This window comes from Mixophyes fleayi, assembly GCF_038048845.1.
Source record: "Mixophyes fleayi isolate aMixFle1 chromosome 6 unlocalized genomic scaffold, aMixFle1.hap1 SUPER_6_unloc_1, whole genome shotgun sequence".
In the NCBI taxonomy this organism is placed as follows: domain Eukaryota; kingdom Metazoa; phylum Chordata; class Amphibia; order Anura; family Limnodynastidae; genus Mixophyes; species Mixophyes fleayi.
The window spans coordinates 165,061-180,196 of NW_027445892.1; the positions used below are offsets into that span (position 1 = coordinate 165,061).

Sequence of the window (15,136 nt, forward strand, 5' to 3'; positions counted from 1 at the left end):
GGCCCGGACCTGCTAGAGCTGTATGAGGAGATGGTGGTGGAGGGCAGGATGCCTCCTACTCTGAGAGAGGGCTTGATCACGATTTTGTATAAGCGCAAGGGAGAGAGATGTGACCTCAAAAATTGGAGGCCCATCTCCCTCCTGAACGTGGACTACAAGATTTTGGCCAAGGTACTAGCCAACAGGCTAAAGGTTGTCATTGGGCGAATTGTTCATCCTGATCAGACTTGTGGCATTCCTGGTAGAAGGATTGCAGACAGCCTTGCGCTGCTGAGGGACACGGTTCATTATATCAAAGACCGCCACGCACATGTGGCCCTGGTCAGTCTTGATCAGGAGAAGGCCTTTGATCGTGTCTCTCATGGTTTTATGCGTAAGGTTCTGTGCAGGTTTGGATTGGGTGATATGTTTTGTTCTTATGTTAACCTGATGTACCTTGATATTTACAGCTCTGTGTTGGTGAACGGCTGGAAGACTGACCCCTTCTCTGTACTGTCTGGGGTCAGACAAGGCTGCCCTCTTTCACCTCTCCTTTTTGTCTGTTGTATAGAGCTCTTTGCGATGTCCATCAGGCGAAACCCAGAGATCAGAGGGATCACCGCACCGGGTCCAGACCGACTAGAGGCCAAGTGTTCGCTCTACATGGACGACGTCACTGTCTTCTGCGCTGATCAGCGTTCGGTGGCAGCACTCGTCCAGACCTGCAACAACTTCGGCCAAGCTTCAGGGGCAAAAGTCAACTGCGGGAAGTCAGAGGCAATGCTGTTTGGTCAGTGGCACCTGTCATCCCCCGCTGCATTCCCCTTCACAATCAAGCCGGACTTCATCAAAATTCTTGGAGTTTGGTTCGGTGGAGAGGAGGCGGCCCTGAAGTGCTGGGAAGAGAGACTGGCAACAGTCCGGCAAAAGATTGGACTGTGGAGCCTCAGACTTCTTACCATCGAAGGGAAAGCACTGGTACTGCGCAACGAGATTCTTCCCGTTCTTCAGTACACGGCCCAAGCTTGGCCACCTCTTGCTGCCGTCTGTAAGACCATCACGAGGACAGTCTTTCACTTCATCTGGGGCTCCAAAATGGACAGAGTGAAGCGGTCTGTTATGTACAAGGAGCCCCACAAAGGTGGGAAAGGGATCCCTGATATCCCCACCATGCTGCGGGCCTTCTTTGTTTGCAACTGTATCCGCAGGACACTCCTTGAAAAGAACGTTTGCTCTGCCGGGAAGTCCATGTCACGCTTTTTCCTTCTTCCTCTTTGGAGGAAACTTGGTTGGGACAAGTGGGACAGCTCCTTCCCTTACAACTGGACTACACCTTGGTTTTACCTGGATGTTGGACAATTTGTGAGGGAGCACCATCTGGAGGGACTTAAACCAGACTTGTGGAAACCTAAAACTATCCACAAGCTCATCAGAGCTAAGGACATTATGGAGTCTGTTCCAGGGCTCCCTGTGGCCACGGCCAAACATGTTTGGGAGAATGTGGCCTCTAAGAGACTGACTAATGGACATAAAGACATTGCATGGATGGCCATTCAGGGGGGCTTGCCTCTCAGGACATTTATGCACTCCCGGAACCTGTGCAGATATGTTCACTGCCCCTTTTGTATTACCAAGAGGGAGACTGCTCAACATATCTTTTGGGACTGTCCCACTGCACAGGCATTGTTGGATGCCCTGGAACATGAACTTAAGGACAGTGTGCCCAGGACTTGCCTTTCATACCATTCGGTATTTTATGGATTATTTCCTGGGACTCACACCGTTGAGGCAATCCAGGAGGCCTGGCGCCTTATGAACTGTTTTAAGGACGCTATGTGGCTTGCCAGGAACCGCCTCATCTTGAAGCGGGAGAAGATGACCATCCAGGACTGTCGCAGGCTTATCCATAGCCTGTTAAGAGACTATAACACCCTTGACAGTCCTGAGGAAGATGAAGACGACGATTGATTGTAATTGATTGATTGTTGTCTCCTCTTCTCCTCCTCCCCATTGTGTCTATTTTCAATAAAAAACTTTGGTTTGTGCTCCCCTCCCTTTCCCCCTCCAACCCATTCCCCTTCACAGCATGAAGTATTATTGAATGTCATGTCTATTTATGCACCCTTCCCCTTGTGTCTGTCCTCAATAAAAACTTTTTGCTCGTGACCCCATCACCCTACCCCTCTTACCTACCTCCCCCTCACATCCAATGTTATTTTATTGCACTGTAATACACTGTAAAGTTTGAATGGTTAGTGCAGTACTTGATGTATATAGTGTAGGATGTCATGTCTTGTACTTTATGCCCTGTATTGTACTAAAACGTATGCATGATCATGTCTTACGGTGTACTGCGTACACTTGAATGAAATGTATGAACTGTGTTTTTTGTACTTTATACAAAATAAAGCTACTTTTTCAATCAAAAAAATCTGTTCTTATCAGTTTAATATCTGATACGCCCCCTATCTGGGGGCCATATATTAAATGGATTTTTAGAACAGGGAGATGGAAGAAGAGCTTGCTCTGTCCACTCCACGCATTGACCTGGTATTGCAGTACTTCCAGGACCGGTGCACTTCTCTTATCCAGTTATCAAAAAATAGAATCATGTCTCTTTTCAGCAACAAAAAAACATAAGAACAGATTTTTGTCTCCTGTGTCTTATTTCGTGTCAATTTATTGTGTCTTTTTGTTGTTTTGTTTCTTATCTCTTTTAGCAAACAAGCATTTGCAGATAAGAAGACCCTTTTCTTTGTCCAAAAGGATTACTGAATTGATCCAATTATTCCTTTAATGGAGCAACTTGTGATTTGCAAATTCAATTGGATCTCCGAATGAATGAAACTATTAATCTGACGTAGTGTGTCTCCCTCTTGTGGACCCAGTGACATAATAAAGGCAAGTGAGGATTATGACACACACCTTTTAGAACCCTGCTGCTGTTGCAGCATGCAGCTTCCTTTTCTATTTACTTGCCGGTGGCCCGAGAAACAATTGTGATGCACCTTGAAGTGCTGTTTCTGTGACATGCTGTGAATATTCCGAAAGAAGCTGGGCAGACAGTGTGATTAATTGCCTGGGGAGACGAGGACGGAACGGCAGGCCGACTAATCAGCGGGCGTCGTTGCACTTATGGTCAAGGGGAGGAGTTAATGCAAATTTTGCAGGCATCTCGTTTGAAAAGTCCTCGGCTCATGTGCGTGCCTTTGCAGACAGAGAGGTGTAAAGAGGGTCCCAGTGAAGGTGTCAGGCTTTTCAGGCTAGTCGGGCCTAGAATGTGCAGCAATGGAGTGTTGTGGGCCGCCGCTGAAGAAAGTATACGGCGTGTGGCGTGGCTGTCTCCTACAGTTGTCAGGCCTAGCCTGAGAAGCGGGCGCTTTCCTGGGTCCCTTTTCAGGTTATCGCTTCTCGGCCTTTTGGCTAAGATCAAGTGTAGTATCTGTTCTTATCAGTTTAATATCTGATACGCCCCCTATCTGGGGGCCATATATTAAATGGATTTTTAGAACAGGGAGATGGAAGAAGAGCTTGCTCTGTCCACTCCACGCATTGACCTGGTATTGCAGTACTTCCAGGACCGGTGCACTTCTCTTATCCAGTTATCAAAAAATAGAATCATGTCTCTTTTCAGCAACAAAAAAACATAAGAACAGATTTTTGTCTCCTGTGTCTTATTTCGTGTCAATTTATTGTGTCTTTTTGTTGTTTTGTTTCTTATCTCTTTTAGCAAACAAGCATTTGCAGATAAGAAGACCCTTTTCTTTGTCCAAAAGGATTACTGAATTGATCCAATTATTCCTTTAATGGAGCAACTTGTGATTTGCAAATTCAATTGGATCTCCGAATGAATGAAACTATTAATCTGACGTAGTGTGTCTCCCTCTTGTGGACCCAGTGACATAATAAAGGCAAGTGAGGATTATGACACACACCTTTTAGAACCCTGCTGCTGTTGCAGCATGCAGCTTCCTTTTCTATTTACTTGCCGGTGGCCCGAGAAACAATTGTGATGCACCTTGAAGTGCTGTTTCTGTGACATGCTGTGAATATTCCGAAAGAAGCTGGGCAGACAGTGTGATTAATTGCCTGGGGAGACGAGGACGGAACGGCAGGCCGACTAATCAGCGGGCGTCGTTGCACTTATGGTCAAGGGGAGGAGTTAATGCAAATTTTGCAGGCATCTCGTTTGAAAAGTCCTCGGCTCATGTGCGTGCCTTTGCAGACAGAGAGGTGTAAAGAGGGTCCCAGTGAAGGTGTCAGGCTTTTCAGGCTAGTCGGGCCTAGAATGTGCAGCAATGGAGTGTTGTGGGCCGCCGCTGAAGAAAGTATACGGCGTGTGGCGTGGCTGTCTCCTACAGTTGTCAGGCCTAGCCTGAGAAGCGGGCGCTTTCCTGGGTCCCTTTTCAGGTTATCGCTTCTCGGCCTTTTGGCTAAGATCAAGTGTAGTATCTGTTCTTATCAGCTTACCAACTACCCGGTGGAGGTTATGCTGAGTGTGGCTCATCCGATAGCGCACTCTAACATTGGTGAGGGGCTGATGTAGACTCTGCTGCATGGTGCACTTGTCTCTCTCCTGCCCAAAACCCAGAGGACATACCTGAGTGTGGCTCATCCGATAGCACACTCTAACCCTGGTGAGGAACTGTTTGAGACTTGTGTTACCCGATCAAAGCCGGCCAGGAGCAAGAAGACCGACCCCGGGGAAGAAGCGCTGCCGACCCCCCCTGCCTGCCGGGAAGAAGACGCCGGGAGCACCTCCGGCTGAAGAAGCCCTCCTCTCCTCGGGCCCTGCTCCACTGGAAGAAGCGCCTCCTCTTCAGCGGAAGCCCCTGCTCCTCTCTACCCAGCGGGAGGACATCTGCACTGCTCCCTCCACCCCGGACGACCAGCCTCTCTACCCCAGGAAGAGCCAGGACGATGGCCTCAGCTACCCCAGCTCCTGCCTCCACCCCTGCTCCTGCCCCTGGGAAGAAGGGAGGAAAGAACACCGCCCCGAAGCCTCTCCCCGTGGCCGGAACCTCTGCCTCCACTGCCCCTCCTGCTACCGGACAAGGCCAGCCCAGCCAGGACAACCCCCAGAAGACCCCCAATCTGGAACCCTGGATGAGGCAGACCGTGGTCCTGAAGCTGAAGGAAGTGGAAGGAAGGGTCCCAGACATGACGGCCGAGACCTTCGGCAAGAAGATGATCCTGGACCAGGGCTTCTCCAAGGCTGAAACCCTCAGCGTGCAGAACTACCTGAAAGGGATCTGGTACATCACCTTCGCCTCCATTGCCATCTGCAAGAGGTACTGGGAGGCAGTGAAGACTGCGAGACCGGAGTCTCCCTTCTCCCGCTTCGTGGGGAACTGCCCCATCCAGAGAGAGGAGAGAAGAGCCACGGTCTCCATGAGAAATCCTCACACCCCTGGTAAGGACATCGCTACCTTCCTGAGCCGCTTCTGCTCCGTGGTCAAGGACCCCTCCAAGATCCTGGATGTCAACGGCTTCTGGACAGGCAAGTGGTCCATTATCATCAGACTGAGGAAAGACAGCACGGCAACTGACGGACTCCAACACCTGCCATCAAGCTTTGCCCTGGGCGGCTCTGCCGGCCTCCTCCACTATGCCGATCAGCCGAGGAACTGCAGGAAATGCGGGGAAGCTGACCACATGGCGAGAAGCTGCAAGGTCTCAGCCTGCAGGAACTGCAAGGTGGCGGGGCACGAGTCCAAGGATTGCCCAAGAAAATTGTCCTGCAACCTCTGCGGCCTGGCCAGCCACATCTACAGGGACTGCCCCCAGAGGGCCAGATCCTACGCTGCAGCTGCCGGGATTGGACTGCCGGAAAGCGGACCTACCCCTGCCCTGCAGCCCAAGCCAGCCCAGAAGAAGCAACAGAAGCCCACACCGCAGCCAAGAGCTGGTAAGATATCTCCCACCCCTGTTGTGACAGCACCCCCCTCCCTCCCCGCTGTCACAACACCCCCCCCCCCTGCAGTAGCACTAACCCCCTCCACCGCTACTGCAGCTCCCTCCCTTTCCCTGGAGGATTTCCCCCCCCTCCTCCCTCTTGTGTCTGCAGGTGATGAGAACAAACAAAGAAGGAAGCGGAAAGAGCTGGACAGCCCAGCTGGCGACTCTGACCCTTCCAAGAAAAAGGCAATCGAGCTGGAAGAGGACCCTCTCCCGTCAGAGGGGGCCCTGGTAGAGATGGTGGATGAGCTGCTGGATTCTGAGCAGGAGGAGGAAGAATTCCTACAACTGCCCCAAATCTGCCTATTCGACCAGCTAGAGGAGAAAGGTCTGCTCCCACCTGAAGGGGACACGGGCAGACCGGACCAAGTCCCACCGGACAAGGAGGGTAACTGATGTATTGACTGTGCTAACTCTCTTTTTTCTCCCAACTAATGGCTAACTTTTCTCTTTTTACCATTAATGTGAGGAGTGTGAAGGATAAGATTAGACGTCAGTCTGTGTTTACCTTTCTTGACAGTCAGAAATGTGATGTTTACATGTTGCAGGAATGTTCTCTCCCTTTCTCTAGTTCCTACAGGCATCTGGGGAGGCAGTGGTCTCACGGGCCCTCCTATTGGTCTGGGGGGAGTGACTGTAAGTCTGCAGGGGTCGCCATTCTTATCAGGGGAAGCCTCTTCACATTAGATTCCGTTCAGGAGTTTGTCTGCGGCAGATTGCTTATCGTAGATGGCTCCTGGGCGGGTGAGCCTATCAGGCTTATCTGTGTGTATGCATCCCCGGGTAAGAATGAGCGTTTGGAGCTTTTCCAGACCCTGCGGGCCCAGCTCGCAACCACCAGGGCGGTAGTGATGGCTGGGGACTTTAACTGTCCTATAGAGGAAGATGGTAGGAGTTCTGGTACTAATGCTAAACTTGATGTTTCTTCCAGGTTGTTGCAGGAGATGGTAGCCGAAGCATCCCTGCGGGATGCAGTGGGATCTATGGGGGCCGGCTCTGTGAATTATACTTGGAGCCGCCCCGATGGCTCAGTGCGTTCCCGGATTGACTTTGTGTTTACATCGAGAGCGGTAAGACAAAACAGGCATGTCATGGTTCCCTGCTTTTTCTCTGATCATAGGGCCATTCTCTTTGAAGGTGTTCTGGGTCACGGGTTCCCTCCCGGCCCTGGCTCTTGGAAGCTGAACTGCGCTCTGCTGGGAAAGGAAGAGGTGATGGTTGAGCTGAGGGATGCCTATGTAATGTGGAAAAATGACAAAATGTATTTTGACTGTATGTCTAACTGGTGGGAGTATGTCAAGGGCAAGTTTCGCAGTTTCTTTCAGGCTAAAGGCCGCCAACAGGCGTGTGAGAGGAAGAGAAACTTCAGGAGACTTCAGCGTCAGCTGCAGTCCCTGCTGGATCTCCAACTCTGCGGCTGGGATGTGAAGGATGATCTGGCTGAGGCCAAAGGGGGCCTGAAAAGGCACTTCGAGGAAGAGGCCAATCGCATCATCTTCCGTTCCAAGGTGGAGAATCTGGAGAAGGGTGAGAAATGTAATTCTTTCTTTTTCAGAAAACTCCACTCCGGCCACACGCCCCTGACTGAGCTGCGGGACGAGTCTGGCACCCCCAGGAGGGGGAAGGAGGGCGTCATGGGAGTCGTCTCAGACTACTACGGCAAACTCTACTCCCCTAAGACTACAGACGACGACGCAGCTGAATCTTTCCTGTCAGGTATCACTAACCCTATTGATCCTACAGGTAGGGCAGCTATGGATGCCCCCCTCACCTTGGGGGAGCTGCACTCTGCCGCTAAATCCTTTAGGCCGGGCAGGACCCCGGGCAGTGATGGCCTCCCAGCCGAGCTCTATGTAGCGCTGTGGGACCTCATTGGCCCGGACCTGCTAGAGCTGTATGAGGAGATGGTGGTGGAGGGCAGGATGCCTCCTACTCTGAGAGAGGGCTTGATCACGATTTTGTACAAGCGCAAGGGAGAGAGATGTGACCTCAAAAATTGGAGGCCCATCTCCCTCCTGAACGTGGACTACAAGATTTTGGCCAAGGTACTAGCCAACAGGCTAAAGGTTGTCATTGGGCGAATTGTTCATCCTGATCAGACTTGTGGCATTCCTGGTAGAAGGATTGCAGACAGCCTTGCGCTGCTGAGGGACACGGTTCATTATATCAAAGACCGCCATGCACATGTGGCCCTGGTCAGTCTTGATCAGGAGAAGGCCTTTGATCGTGTCTCTCATGGTTTTATGCGTAAGGTTCTGTGCAGGTTTGGATTGGGTGATATGTTTTGTTCTTATGTTAACCTGATGTACCTTGATATTTACAGCTCTGTGTTGGTGAACGGCTGGAAGACTGACCCCTTCTCTGTACTGTCTGGGGTCAGACAAGGCTGCCCTCTTTCACCTCTCCTTTTTGTCTGTTGTATAGAGCTCTTTGCGATGTCCATCAGGCGAAACCCAGAGATCAGAGGGATCACCGCACCGGGTCCAGACCGACTAGAGGCCAAGTGTTCGCTCTACATGGACGACGTCACTGTCTTCTGCGCTGATCAGCGTTCGGTGGCAGCACTCGTCCAGACCTGCAACAACTTCGGCCAAGCTTCAGGGGCAAAAGTCAACTGCGGGAAGTCAGAGGCAATGCTGTTTGGTCAGTGGCACCTGTCATCCCCCGCTGCATTCCCCTTCACAATCAAGCCGGACTTCATCAAAATTCTTGGAGTTTGGTTCGGTGGAGAGGAGGCGGCCCTGAAGTGCTGGGAAGAGAGACTGGCAACAGTCCGGCAAAAGATTGGACTGTGGAGCCTCAGACTTCTTACCATCGAAGGGAAAGCACTGGTACTGCGCAACGAGATTCTTCCCGTTCTTCAGTACACGGCCCAAGCTTGGCCACCTCTTGCTGCCGTCTGTAAGACCATCACGAGGACAGTCTTTCACTTCATCTGGAGCTCCAAAATGGACAGAGTGAAGCGGTCTGTTATGTACAAGGAGCCCCACAAAGGTGGGAAAGGGATCCCTGATATCCCCACCATGCTGCGGGCCTTCTTTGTTTGCAACTGTATCCGCAGGACACTCCTTGAAAAGAACGTTTGCTCTGCCGGGAAGTCCATGTCACGCTTTTTCCTTCTTCCTCTTTGGAGGAAACTTGGTTGGGACAAGTGGGACAGCTCCTTCCCTTACAACTGGACTACACCTTGGTTTTACCTGGATGTTGGACAATTTGTGAGGGAGCACCATCTGGAGGGACTTAAACCAGACTTGTGGAAACCTAAAACTATCCACAAGCTCATCAGAGCTAAGGACATTATGGAGTCTGTTCCAGGGCTCCCTGTGGCCACGGCCAAACATGTTTGGGAGAATGTGGCCTCTAAGAGACTGACTAATGGACATAAAGACATTGCATGGATGGCCATTCAGGGGGGTTTGCCTCTCAGGACATTTATGCACTCCCGGAACCTGTGCAGATATGTTCACTGCCCCTTTTGTATTACCAAGAGGGAGACTGCTCAACATATCTTTTGGGACTGTCCCACTGCACAGGCATTGTTGGATGCCCTGGAACATGAACTTAAGGACAGTGTGCCCAGGACTTGCCTTTCATACCATTCGGTATTTTATGGATTATTTCCTGGGACTCACACCGTTGAGGCAATCCAGGAGGCCTGGCGCCTTATGAACTGTTTTAAGGACGCTATGTGGCTTGCCAGGAACCGCCTCATCTTGAAGCGGGAGAAGATGACCATCCAGGACTGTCGCAGGCTTATCCATAGCCTGTTAAGAGACTATAACACCCTTGACAGTCCTGAGGAAGATGAAGACGACGATTGATTGTAATTGATTGATTGTTGTCTCCTCTTCTCCTCCTCCCCATTGTGTCTATTTTCAATAAAAAACTTTGGTTTGTGCTCCCCTCCCTTTCCCCCTCCAACCCATTCCCCTTCACAGCATGAAGTATTATTGAATGTCATGTCTATTTATGCACCCTTCCCTTTGTGTCTGTCCTCAATAAAAACTTTTTGCTCGTGACTCCATCACCCTACCCCTCTCACCTACCTCCCCCTCACACCCAACGTTATTTTATTGCACTGTAATACACTGTAAAGTTTGAATGGTTAGTGCAGTACTTGATGTATATAGTGTAGGATGTCATGTCTTGTACTTTATGCCCTGTATTGTACTAAAACGTATGCATGATCATGTCTTACGGTGTACTGCGTACACTTGAATGAAATGTATGAACTGTGTTTTTTGTACTTTATACAAAATAAAGCTACTTTTTCAATCAAAAAATCTGTTCTTATCAGTTTAATATCTGATACGCCCCCTATCTGGGGGCCATATATTAAATGGATTTTTAGAACAGGGAGATGGAAGAAGAGCTTGCTCTGTCCACTCCACGCATTGACCTGGTATTGCAGTACTTCCAGGACCGGTGCACTTCTCTTATCCAGTTATCAAAAAATAGAATCATGTCTCTTTTCAGCAACAAAAAAACATAAGAACAGATTTTTGTCTCCTGTGTCTTATTTCGTGTCAATTTATTGTGTCTTTTTGTTGTTTTGTTTCTTATCTCTTTTAGCAAACAAGCATTTGCAGATAAGAAGACCCTTTTCTTTGTCCAAAAGGATTACTGAATTGATCCAATTATTCCTTTAATGGAGCAACTTGTGATTTGCAAATTCAATTGGATCTCCGAATGAATGAAACTATTAATCTGACGTAGTGTGTCTCCCTCTTGTGGACCCAGTGACATAATAAAGGCAAGTGAGGATTATGACACACACCTTTTAGAACCCTGCTGCTGTTGCAGCATGCAGCTTCCTTTTCTATTTACTTGCCGGTGGCCCGAGAAACAATTGTGATGCACCTTGAAGTGCTGTTTCTGTGACATGCTGTGAATATTCCGAAAGAAGCTGGGCAGACAGTGTGATTAATTGCCTGGGGAGACGAGGACGGAACGGCAGGCCGACTAATCAGCGGGCGTCGTTGCACTTATGGTCAAGGGGAGGAGTTAATGCAAATTTTGCAGGCATCTCGTTTGAAAAGTCCTCGGCTCATGTGCGTGCCTTTGCAGACAGAGAGGTGTAAAGAGGGTCCCAGTGAAGGTGTCAGGCTTTTCAGGCTAGTCGGGCCTAGAATGTGCAGCAATGGAGTGTTGTGGGCCGCCGCTGAAGAAAGTATACGGCGTGTGGCGTGGCTGTCTCCTACAGTTGTCAGGCCTAGCCTGAGAAGCGGGCGCTTTCCTGGGTCCCTTTTCAGGTTATCGCTTCTCGGCCTTTTGGCTAAGATCAAGTGAGTACCTGTCTGAGTAAGGCCTCGCCCAACCTGAAAAGACCATGGGAAAGCTTGGTCTGGCCAGGAGGCCGGTAGCTTGGAAGCCTGAGTCTAAAAAGTGCCCCTGGAGTGGTGACCCAGGGGTGCCCGACATCACTTGAGGTCTAAATTATCCTCACTTGACACAAAGGCACAGAGCACAATCTCACTTCCAGCTACCACCACCCTTTCTTGCCCCGGCCTTTTTGGCTAGGCAGGAACAATTTTTAACATCTCGGCCGAAAGGCTGGGGCCGTTATGCACGGCACTATTTATTTCTCACCGTTTTGTCTCTATCACCTTTTTATGTTTTTTCACTTGGATTTTATTGGTGCGGGCTGGGCCCTTATGGGTTCTCCCCCCGAGAGATCTAGGGGGGGCTGTGTGGCCCTGAGGTTCCGGCCCCCCTGAAAACACTGGAGGTCCTCCCTTTAGGGGGTGGACTAGACGTAGAGCCCTGGGTGAAGCCTTGGTGGATCCCAGGGCCAAAGGGACCCCCCCTAGCTTTGCGGCGAAGGGGGGTCTGAAGACCCTTGCCCCCTAAGGGTCCTTTTTGGATCCGGGGGTCGGGGATTAGGGCCCTTCCTTTCTTAAGGAGGGCCACGTACCGCACCCTTATGCACGTTTTTTAAAGTTTTGCACTTTTTTTTCGAGCACTAGGGTGAAAGCACTGCTTTTCAGGCTTTCAATAAAAAAAAAAAAAAAAAAAAAAAAAATCTGTTCTTATCAGTTTAATATCTGATACGCCCCCTATCTGGGGGCCATATATTAAATGGATTTTTAGAACAGGGAGATGGAAGAAGAGCTTGCTCTGTCCACTCCACGCATTGACCTGGTATTGCAGTACTTCCAGGACCGGTGCACTTCTCTTATCCAGTTATCAAAAAATAGAATCATGTCTCTTTTCAGCAACAAAAAAACATAAGAACAGATTTTTGTCTCCTGTGTCTTATTTCGTGTCAATTTATTGTGTCTTTTTGTTGTTTTGTTTCTTATCTCTTTTAGCAAACAAGCATTTGCAGATAAGAAGACCCTTTTCTTTGTCCAAAAGGATTACTGAATTGATCCAATTATTCCTTTAATGGAGCAACTTGTGATTTGCAAATTCAATTGGATCTCCGAATGAATGAAACTATTAATCTGACGTAGTGTGTCTCCCTCTTGTGGACCCAGTGACATAATAAAGGCAAGTGAGGATTATGACACACACCTTTTAGAACCCTGCTGCTGTTGCAGCATGCAGCTTCCTTTTCTATTTACTTGCCGGTGGCCCGAGAAACAATTGTGATGCACCTTGAAGTGCTGTTTCTGTGACATGCTGTGAATATTCCGAAAGAAGCTGGGCAGACAGTGTGATTAATTGCCTGGGGAGACGAGGACGGAACGGCAGGCCGACTAATCAGCGGGCGTCGTTGCACTTATGGTCAAGGGGAGGAGTTAATGCAAATTTTGCAGGCATCTCGTTTGAAAAGTCCTCGGCTCATGTGCGTGCCTTTGCAGACAGAGAGGTGTAAAGAGGGTCCCAGTGAAGGTGTCAGGCTTTTCAGGCTAGTCGGGCCTAGAATGTGCAGCAATGGAGTGTTGTGGGCCGCCGCTGAAGAAAGTATACGGCGTGTGGCGTGGCTGTCTCCTACAGTTGTCAGGCCTAGCCTGAGAAGCGGGCGCTTTCCTGGGTCCCTTTTCAGGTTATCGCTTCTCGGCCTTTTGGCTAAGATCAAGTGTAGTATCTGTTCTTATCAGTTTAATATCTGATACGCCCCCTATCTGGGGGCCATATATTAAATGGATTTTTAGAACAGGGAGATGGAAGAAGAGCTTGCTCTGTCCACTCCACGCATTGACCTGGTATTGCAGTACTTCCAGGACCGGTGCACTTCTCTTATCCAGTTATCAAAAAATAGAATCATGTCTCTTTTCAGCAACAAAAAAACATAAGAACAGATTTTTGTCTCCTGTGTCTTATTTCGTGTCAATTTATTGTGTCTTTTTGTTGTTTTGTTTCTTATCTCTTTTAGCAAACAAGCATTTGCAGATAAGAAGACCCTTTTCTTTGTCCAAAAGGATTACTGAATTGATCCAATTATTCCTTTAATGGAGCAACTTGTGATTTGCAAATTCAATTGGATCTCCGAATGAATGAAACTATTAATCTGACGTAGTGTGTCTCCCTCTTGTGGACCCAGTGACATAATAAAGGCAAGTGAGGATTATGACACACACCTTTTAGAACCCTGCTGCTGTTGCAGCATGCAGCTTCCTTTTCTATTTACTTGCCGGTGGCCCGAGAAACAATTGTGATGCACCTTGAAGTGCTGTTTCTGTGACATGCTGTGAATATTCCGAAAGAAGCTGGGCAGACAGTGTGATTAATTGCCTGGGGAGACGAGGACGGAACGGCAGGCCGACTAATCAGCGGGCGTCGTTGCACTTATGGTCAAGGGGAGGAGTTAATGCAAATTTTGCAGGCATCTCGTTTGAAAAGTCCTCGGCTCATGTGCGTGCCTTTGCAGACAGAGAGGTGTAAAGAGGGTCCCAGTGAAGGTGTCAGGCTTTTCAGGCTAGTCGGGCCTAGAATGTGCAGCAATGGAGTGTTGTGGGCCGCCGCTGAAGAAAGTATACGGCGTGTGGCGTGGCTGTCTCCTACAGTTGTCAGGCCTAGCCTGAGAAGCGGGCGCTTTCCTGGGTCCCTTTTCAGGTTATCGCTTCTCGGCCTTTTGGCTAAGATCAAGTGTAGTATCTGTTCTTATCAGTTTAATATCTGATACGCCCCCTATCTGGGGGCCATATATTAAATGGATTTTTAGAACAGGGAGATGGAAGAAGAGCTTGCTCTGTCCACTCCACGCATTGACCTGGTATTGCAGTACTTCCAGGACCGGTGCACTTCTCTTATCCAGTTATCAAAAAATAGAATCATGTCTCTTTTCAGCAACAAAAAAACATAAGAACAGATTTTTGTCTCCTGTGTCTTATTTCGTGTCAATTTATTGTGTCTTTTTGTTGTTTTGTTTCTTATCTCTTTTAGCAAACAAGCATTTGCAGATAAGAAGACCCTTTTCTTTGTCCAAAAGGATTACTGAATTGATCCAATTATTCCTTTAATGGAGCAACTTGTGATTTGCAAATTCAATTGGATCTCCGAATGAATGAAACTATTAATCTGACGTAGTGTGTCTCCCTCTTGTGGACCCAGTGACATAATAAAGGCAAGTGAGGATTATGACACACACCTTTTAGAACCCTGCTGCTGTTGCAGCATGCAGCTTCCTTTTCTATTTACTTGCCGGTGGCCCGAGAAACAATTGTGATGCACCTTGAAGTGCTGTTTCTGTGACATGCTGTGAATATTCCGAAAGAAGCTGGGCAGACAGTGTGATTAATTGCCTGGGGAGACGAGGACGGAACGGCAGGCCGACTAATCAGCGGGCGTCGTTGCACTTATGGTCAAGGGGAGGAGTTAATGCAAATTTTGCAGGCATCTCGTTTGAAAAGTCCTCGGCTCATGTGCGTGCCTTTGCAGACAGAGAGGTGTAAAGAGGGTCCCAGTGAAGGTGTCAGGCTTTTCAGGCTAGTCGGGCCTAGAATGTGCAGCAATGGAGTGTTGTGGGCCGCCGCTGAAGAAAGTATACGGCGTGTGGCGTGGCTGTCTCCTACAGTTGTCAGGCCTAGCCTGAGAAGCGGGCGCTTTCCTGGGTCCCTTTTCAGGTTATCGCTTCTCGGCCTTTTGGCTAAGATCAAGTGTAGTATCTGTTCTTATCAGCTTACCAACTACCCGGTGGAGGTTATGCTGAGTGTGGCTCATCCGATAGCGCACTCTAACATTGGTGAGGGGCTGATGTAGACTCTGCTGCATGGTGCACTTGTCTCTCTCCTGCCCAAAACCCAGAGGACAT

General features: G+C 49.1%; 4 non-coding genes and 4 pseudogenes across 4 annotated transcripts; all 8 read left to right on the forward strand.

Moving 5' to 3' along the window:
* The first annotated feature begins 2,389 nt into the window (after nt 1–2,389).
* LOC142111938 (U2 spliceosomal RNA) lies at nt 2,390–2,563 on the forward strand (annotated as a pseudogene).
* An 819-nt stretch (nt 2,564–3,382) lies between these two features.
* On the forward strand, nt 3,383–3,573 carry LOC142112042 (U2 spliceosomal RNA). Its single transcript, XR_012681126.1, has one exon. It is a non-coding gene; the product is annotated as a U2 spliceosomal RNA (small nuclear RNA).
* Nucleotides 3,574–4,392: 819 nt separating this feature from the next.
* Nucleotides 4,393–4,549, forward strand: LOC142112000 (U2 spliceosomal RNA; annotated as a pseudogene).
* A 5,651-nt stretch (nt 4,550–10,200) lies between these two features.
* LOC142111932 (U2 spliceosomal RNA) lies at nt 10,201–10,373 on the forward strand (annotated as a pseudogene).
* Nucleotides 10,374–11,912: 1,539 nt separating this feature from the next.
* Nucleotides 11,913–12,112, forward strand: LOC142111961 (U2 spliceosomal RNA). The gene has a single exon (XR_012681087.1). It is a non-coding gene; the product is annotated as a U2 spliceosomal RNA (small nuclear RNA).
* An 819-nt stretch (nt 12,113–12,931) lies between these two features.
* Nucleotides 12,932–13,122, forward strand: LOC142112043 (U2 spliceosomal RNA). Its single transcript, XR_012681127.1, has one exon. It is a non-coding gene; the product is annotated as a U2 spliceosomal RNA (small nuclear RNA).
* An 819-nt stretch (nt 13,123–13,941) lies between these two features.
* Nucleotides 13,942–14,132, forward strand: LOC142112044 (U2 spliceosomal RNA). Its single transcript, XR_012681128.1, has one exon. It is a non-coding gene; the product is annotated as a U2 spliceosomal RNA (small nuclear RNA).
* An 819-nt stretch (nt 14,133–14,951) lies between these two features.
* LOC142112002 (U2 spliceosomal RNA) lies at nt 14,952–15,108 on the forward strand (annotated as a pseudogene).
* Nucleotides 15,109–15,136: the final 28 nt, after the last annotated feature.